This window comes from Bufo gargarizans, chromosome 9 (assembly GCF_014858855.1).
Source record: "Bufo gargarizans isolate SCDJY-AF-19 chromosome 9, ASM1485885v1, whole genome shotgun sequence".
Lineage (NCBI taxonomy): Eukaryota > Metazoa > Chordata > Amphibia > Anura > Bufonidae > Bufo > Bufo gargarizans.
The window spans coordinates 78,305,274-78,312,413 of record NC_058088.1 but is presented as its reverse complement, the minus strand read 5'-3'; positions in this window follow the sequence as shown (position 1 = coordinate 78,312,413).

Here is a 7,140-nt window from a genome sequence, read left to right as displayed (position 1 = left end):
CATTTAGCTGTGCAGGGGTTAATCAAGGGCTATAAAAAATGATACTCCCCTAAGCCACTTGATTGCGGAGAGGCCGTCCACTCCTGTCTTTATTGCAGAAAACCCGCCAAAGGACATGCGGCGAGCGTGATGATGTCACCACGTTATCACGTGGGGGTCCTTGCGGTGACATCATCAGAGATCACTTTATTGTGTGCGCCCCCCCGTGGTCATCACGCTTGCCGCAGGTCCCTTGGTGGGTTTTCTTCCATCAAGATGGGAGCGGGCAGCCTCTCAGCGATCAAGTGGGTGAGGTGACTATAATGTTTTTTTACTTTCAGCCACCATTTTAGGAAAAATGTATTCATTACCATGAAGCGCGAGCCCCGTGAAGCGCAAGGAAATTTTTCCTAATATTCGGATCGAAGTCCACTTCGGATAGTTCAATTCGCTCATCACTAGTCTCCTTCACTGAATGAACAGCCAACTGTCGGGACGGAACGACAGTCGACTGCTCCTCAGCCAGTATAAACCCGCCTTTAGTTGGGACCCTCATTGATCTCCATAGTGGTAGCATTAAACGGAGATTGTCATCCTGCTTTTTCATTTTTTACTATGCCTATTACCTTATGACTTCTGGCATGTGTTTTCCAAGATGGCCTTTCTTCTGCTTTTGTGTAGCATGGTTGTCGTAAAAAAACACTTTATTCCACGGCCCCACATATGTAAATTCCCCCTTTGAAGTCAAGGAGGCAGGATCTTCCTTGGAGCAAGTCATGCTCGCCAAGCACTTTTCCTGCCCTCTTCCCTTTGATGGACGCTTCAGACCTGTGTCCACATCATCTTCCCATGTCTTCTATTTTCACGCATGCGCACATTCTCAGTGATAGCAAATACGTAGTGAAGTTGGGAGTATATTGCTTGGCTTCGCCACTTCTATGCACATGTGCCAAGAACGGTGAAACCAGTGTACACCCAGCTTCACTGCGCATGCGCCATGACTGAGTGAGGCAGTATGCGCATGTGGGAGAATAGGAGACACGGGAAGATGACGCAAGCCGAACGCTGTGTGAGTCCTTCGTATTCATGATTGACAACATTCTCCCTATGCACAATAATAAGTAATGAGAAAGGTGTCAATCAGTGACGGCAGGGCAAGGACTTGTGGCTCACATAGTGCTTGGCTTACATTGCACCTGATAAACTGAAGTCAGGGTGACTTTATGATGCCTTATCTGGAGTGATAGATTCACTTTAATAATGAATACAGTTATTAATATCATCATTACTTCTAATATATATACATTAATGAAGTATTGAGTGGAGATAATAATATTATATTCACGGATATTGATTATAATTCTTACGCTGTAACCTCTGATAAATAGATTTTTTTGCTTTGCGTGGTTTAGCTGGAGTGTTTTTTTTTTTTGTTTGTTTTTTTCACCTGTGACCTGTAGTGGGCAGTAGTGCTACTCCAGATTTGTTCAGAAGGAATCTTCTGCAAAAATCTTTATTTTATATTGTGCTCTCAGGTTGATACACGTAACGTATACTATATTATACTTGATGATGCTTGGTTGCATGGTTATAACAGAAAATAACGGAATCCATGAGACGGAAGTCAAAACGGAAGCCTTTAGGCAGCAATAAGTTTTGATCCGTCATAATAGAAGTCTATGGGAATCATAACGGATCTGTCTGGTTTCCGCTACGCAGAACGGAAAAAAAGTCTTACAGTCATACAAAATACATATTTTTTTTTGTTTTGTTTTTTACATTTTACTACTTTTGCGCAATAAAACCCCTTTTTAAAAAAAAAAGAAAATGTTTTTGCATCGCCACATCCCAAGACCTATAATATATTATTTTTTTATTTCTATAGAGCTATGTAAGGGCTTGATTTTTGCCGGATGGATTGTAGTCTTCATTGGGGTTTCATTTTAGGGTACGGAACACTTTTTGTTTGTTATTAGTTTTTTTGTGGCGACTAAGCAAAAAGCAACAGTTCTGCCTTTTTTTTATACTGTTCACAGGATAAATTACATTATAATTTCATTGTGCTGATCGTTACGGATGAGGCAATGCCAAGCATGTGGAGAAGATTATATTTTGGCAACCTTTCTATTGAAAAGTGTTATTTCAATAGAAAAAAAAAAATTTTTATTGGAATTTTTAAGTTAATTAAAGGGGACAATAGATAATAGGCAATATTTTGATCACTTCTAAAATACATTTCAATACTCCTATAGTGTAATGCATTTTTATGTCAGTGCTATACTGACATACACCAGCAGGCTGCACCAACTAGAGACGTAGCCTGCTGGGAAATGCTGGAGGCAGGCTTGGGGCCTACATTGATATTGGCACCCCGGGATCTCATTTGTAACCGCTTCGGGCGGGTTCACATCACCTTCATGGATTCCGTTTTTGTTTTCCATTATAACATGGTTATAACGTAAAATATCGGAATCCATAAGACGGAAGTCAAAATGGAAGCCTTTTTACAGGCATTCCTTTTTGATCCATTATAATAGAAGTCGATGGGAATCATAACGGATCTGTCTTGTTTCCGTTATGCAGAACAAAAAAAAAAGTCCTGTCGACAGGACTTTGTTTTCCGTCTTGCATAACAGGAACCAGGAACAAAAAAAGTAATTCCGCAATTTACCACGGCATATACCATGTACCATAACAAATACATGACAGCAGTATCTAGACACTGGGGGAGTTTTAAATGATGCTGAATTGAAAATGTATGTTATGTGTGATACAACTAATACATGTAATGTTTACATTAAAATTACTTTTTTATCTGGGAAATAAATTGCAGTATTGCTTTATTATTTGGGCTGAAATGATGACATTTAAAAAAAAAATGGCAAGTGGGGAAGCTATACTCTGCTTGTTGCCCAGCCAAACTGCTGGAGATGTGTAAAGAATAGTGAAACAGTAGCCACTAGGTCCCTTAATAAGCAGTTAATGGCCAAATATAAATGGTCGATACCATATTATCAAGCCTTATCTACTGTATAATAAAAAAAAATCGAGATAACAATCATAAAATTACTATACAAATGCACCCTAATCACTTATAAATCACCTATTGAAAGCTTGAGATAAACTTAACAGGTCTCCGATTGTGTCGCTGCACAGTTTGACATTATCCAATCAGTGCTGCCAGTGTCAGACTGTGCAGGGACACACCCCCAACTGGTAAAACCCATCTGGACCTTTATTACAAACTGCTAGTTCTTCATTCTAAATGTCTAGAAAGAAATAATAAAGGAGTAGCAAAACCAGGGGCGGACATGCCACCTATGCCGCCGGTTCAGCTGCACAGGGGCCTGGTGTGGAAAGAGGCCCATTCTTGAATATTAGTGAGTGCTTCCATTACGCAATCTGCAGGAGGTGGGGGAGTGAAGTGCTGTGAGCGCTGTACTCACCGCTCCTCCCTGGTCTCCTCCAGGCCACACTGCACTGTCCTGACTGTGTACAGCGTCAGGACGTACAGCGCGCACTGTGAACTGACGCTGTACACATGTAATGGATAGTATGTCTTTAATAGTAGGGCTGGAGGGAAGGGGTTAGGTTGAGAATTTTGCATGGGGGGGCGCCATTTAAATTTTTGCCTTTGGCAGCAGAAAAGCTAGGTGCATCCTGCTCCTTTCTACAAAGCACTGAGGGAAGGGGGGGGGGGGGGAGGTCCAGGCATATTCTTTGGCAAGGAACCAGCCTTCTGAGAGAGAGAGAGAGAGAGAGAGAGAGAGGACAGCTGGTTCAATAATCCATTCCAGCTCAGAAACACTAAACTGTAGTTTGCACCTGCCAATAGGTTGCTGCCACCTGCTGGCAGCCAGTTACATGAACAATTGCATTTAGCATAGATTTATATGCACATTTCTGGAAGACATAAGGTAAATCATATCTGATGACAGTATAAAGGCTCCTAGCAGATAGTAGTGGGGTAGAGGCGTGTAGTAACACAACTCTGGGGTGTTACGAATCTGTGCAGCCACAGCACCAACGTTTTATTTAAAGGAACAATACTTACACACATTATCAGTTTGATGTCCCTATATATAGTTATCTTCTGTTTTATAAGTCTAATTATGTAAGCTTTTGCTTTCATAACACCTTGCGGGAACAATCAATGCCTCGGTATATACATAGGCGGCAGCACCATACCCTTGATTTATAGCTTGTGACAACTATGTACAAGTTTACTGCTTACACACACCTTCTGCTGGCTCATAGCTCACATCATATTGTACAGTCAGTAATGCCCTTTGTACATTTCCAGTAGGTTATACAATCCTAGTACTGCACTCTATATCCTTTAAATGACATTGCAGCAAAGTGCCTGCTAAGGACCACATCCAGAGGCATAGCCAGAAGCTTCTGGGCCCCTGGCAATCCCTGTGTGTGCCCCACAACTACAAATATGTGAAAGGAATAGCCAGCACTCCTGTGGATAGTATAAAATCTTCTATACCTTATTTCAAGACATCAACATACGCGTTTCGATCACAAGGTCTTCTTCATAGCTATGGCTAATAAGATCTTATCATCGAAACGCGTAAGCAAAGATATTGAAGATGTATCCATGTTGATGTCTTGAAATAAAGTATAGAGGATTTTATACCGCCCACAGGAGTGATGGATACTCCTTTCCACAAGTGGCCACAGTATGGAACAACAAAGGGCACAAGAATATACAAAGCCATACATGGATAGGAGATCCATCAATAGTGCTGCAGGAGGCTAAAAAAAATCACTTTTTTATCCAAAAATCACCACCAAAACGCTTATTTAAAAAAAAGGCATGAATTTCATCGTGGTTTTTCACAAGCCAAAAAAATTGCCACAAAAACATGTACGTGTGAAGGAAGCCTAATAGTTACAATGGAAGACCCTTTCTTACATTACATGATCTTCACCGATGGGAGATTTTTCTCTCTCTTTTATACATTGTATTTTAAATTGACTGACCCTGACAATGCTACTTATTAGACACAATGGGGGTCATTTACTAAGACAAGCTTTTTATGCCAGTCTTATATTCACCCTGTGCTGCCTTGAGATTTGAAAAATGTATGACGAGGTGCAATTAGGCGAATCTAAGTCAACATTTACACCTGTTTCCATAATGGCGTAAATGTTAGTAAATTTTTAGAGTCCTGGCACAACCCATGACATGCCCCGTGCTACCCGTCTCACCCAACTGCTGACCACCGCGTAAAACTGGCTATGAGATTAAATATTGCTGCACATCCGGTAAAAAGGGGGTTTGCGGCTATTTTTACGACTAATAGTCGCAAGTCCCTTAATAAATGACCCCCAATGTCCTGGGCAGACAGACCCACGTGTTGTAGTCTATTTTTCTTCTTCTGTCGCTACTAGATTTATTATTGCACCTTGCTCATCCCTTCCTCCTCTGCTCTTTGTCCATCAGTGTCTTCCCGCTGTTACTAGTGTCAGTCTTAGGGCTCATTCACATGACCGTATGAATGAGTCTGCATCCGTTTTGCAATGTAGCAGAACGGGTGCGGACCCATTCATTTCAATGGGGCCGCAAAAGTTGCGGACAGCACACCGTGTGCTATCCTCATCTGTAGTTCTGTTTCGCAGCCCCGCAAAAAATATAGAGCATGTCCTATTCTTGTCTGCAATTATAGACAAGAATAGACATTTTCTAAGATAGTGGCGGCCTTGTGCGGTCCGCAAATTGCAGAACGCACACACATGCCGGTATCCCTGTTTTGAGGATCCGCAGTTTGCAGACTGCAAAACACTACGGTCATGTGAATGCAGCCTTACTACCTTAAGGGTACAACCACACGGTATGATCATGATCCGGTCAGCTTAATGGTCGTGTGGTATTGAAGGTGCCACACAGCCGTTATGAATTCAGGCCGCCCATACAGTGCGGTGTTCAATATTTAAATTTCAGGCAGCTGTGGCCTAATTGGCAACATGGTGCTTGACCGCAGCTGTACGTGACCCAAACCAGATCATGACCACACCTTGTGGTCGTACTCTATGGGCCTATTCACATGGAGGGTTTTGCAGTGTAATTTTGGAGCAGACAGCCGCACCAAACTTTGCCAAAAACCCACCAGCAGCTGCATCCTTTCTGCCTCCCATTCATTTCAGCACTGAGGATTGCAGAGCGGCAGCTCAAAACCGCAGCCACACCGAGAGGGGACATGTCCGTTCTTGGCGTGACAGCAGCTATAAGCCGCTGCTCCGCGATCCTCAGCGCTGCCTCCCATTGAGGTGTATCGGAGGCAGAAAGGAGGCAGCTGCGGGTAAGTTTTCAGTTGAATTTCGGCGTGGTTGTCCACACCAAAATTACACTGTAAAACAGGTCATCTGAACTGGCCCTTAGACTACAGATCTGCCCCAAACTTACCCGCTGTGTCTCTGACTTACTATAGGCCATGGCAGCTTGCTACAACTAGCCCCTCACATACAGGTGAAACTCGAAAAATTTGAATATCGTGCAAAAGTCAATTTATTTCAGTAATGCAAATTAAAAGGAATTGCATTAATGTAGCTTAAAATTAGAATTTTGTGAAAAGGTTCAATATTCTAGGCTCAAAGTGTCACACTCTAGTCAGCTAATTAATCCATATCCCCTGAGCAAAGGGTACCTCAAAATTGTGACTTTGGGGTTTTCATAAGCTATAAGCCATAATCATCCAAATTATAACAAAGGCTTGAAATATCTCGCTTTGTCTGTAATGAGTCTGTCTCACATGTTAGTTTCACCTTTAAGGTTGCATTACTGAAATAAAGGAACTTTGCGAGATATTCTAATTTTTCGGGTTTCACCTGTATATGCTGCAGAGACTAGCTTGGCATTTTACAGCTCCATCTGATTTTCTGGACAGAAGCGGGTACTACAGTAATCAGCCAGTAGAGGGTGCCAGTGGACTACAAAAATGACAGACTTACTAGGCCATTATAGGAGAGTACGTGATGCAGTCTCCATGCAAAGGCAAAGCAGCAATCACTTTAATAATAATGTCGCACATATAGACATAGAGACATATAGTTCCTATGAGAGTTTGCTTTTGTGTACATAGATAACGACGATAAGATCCAGAAATTATAGTTGATGACTGACGACTGTGTAAATCCAATACGCCCAAACTT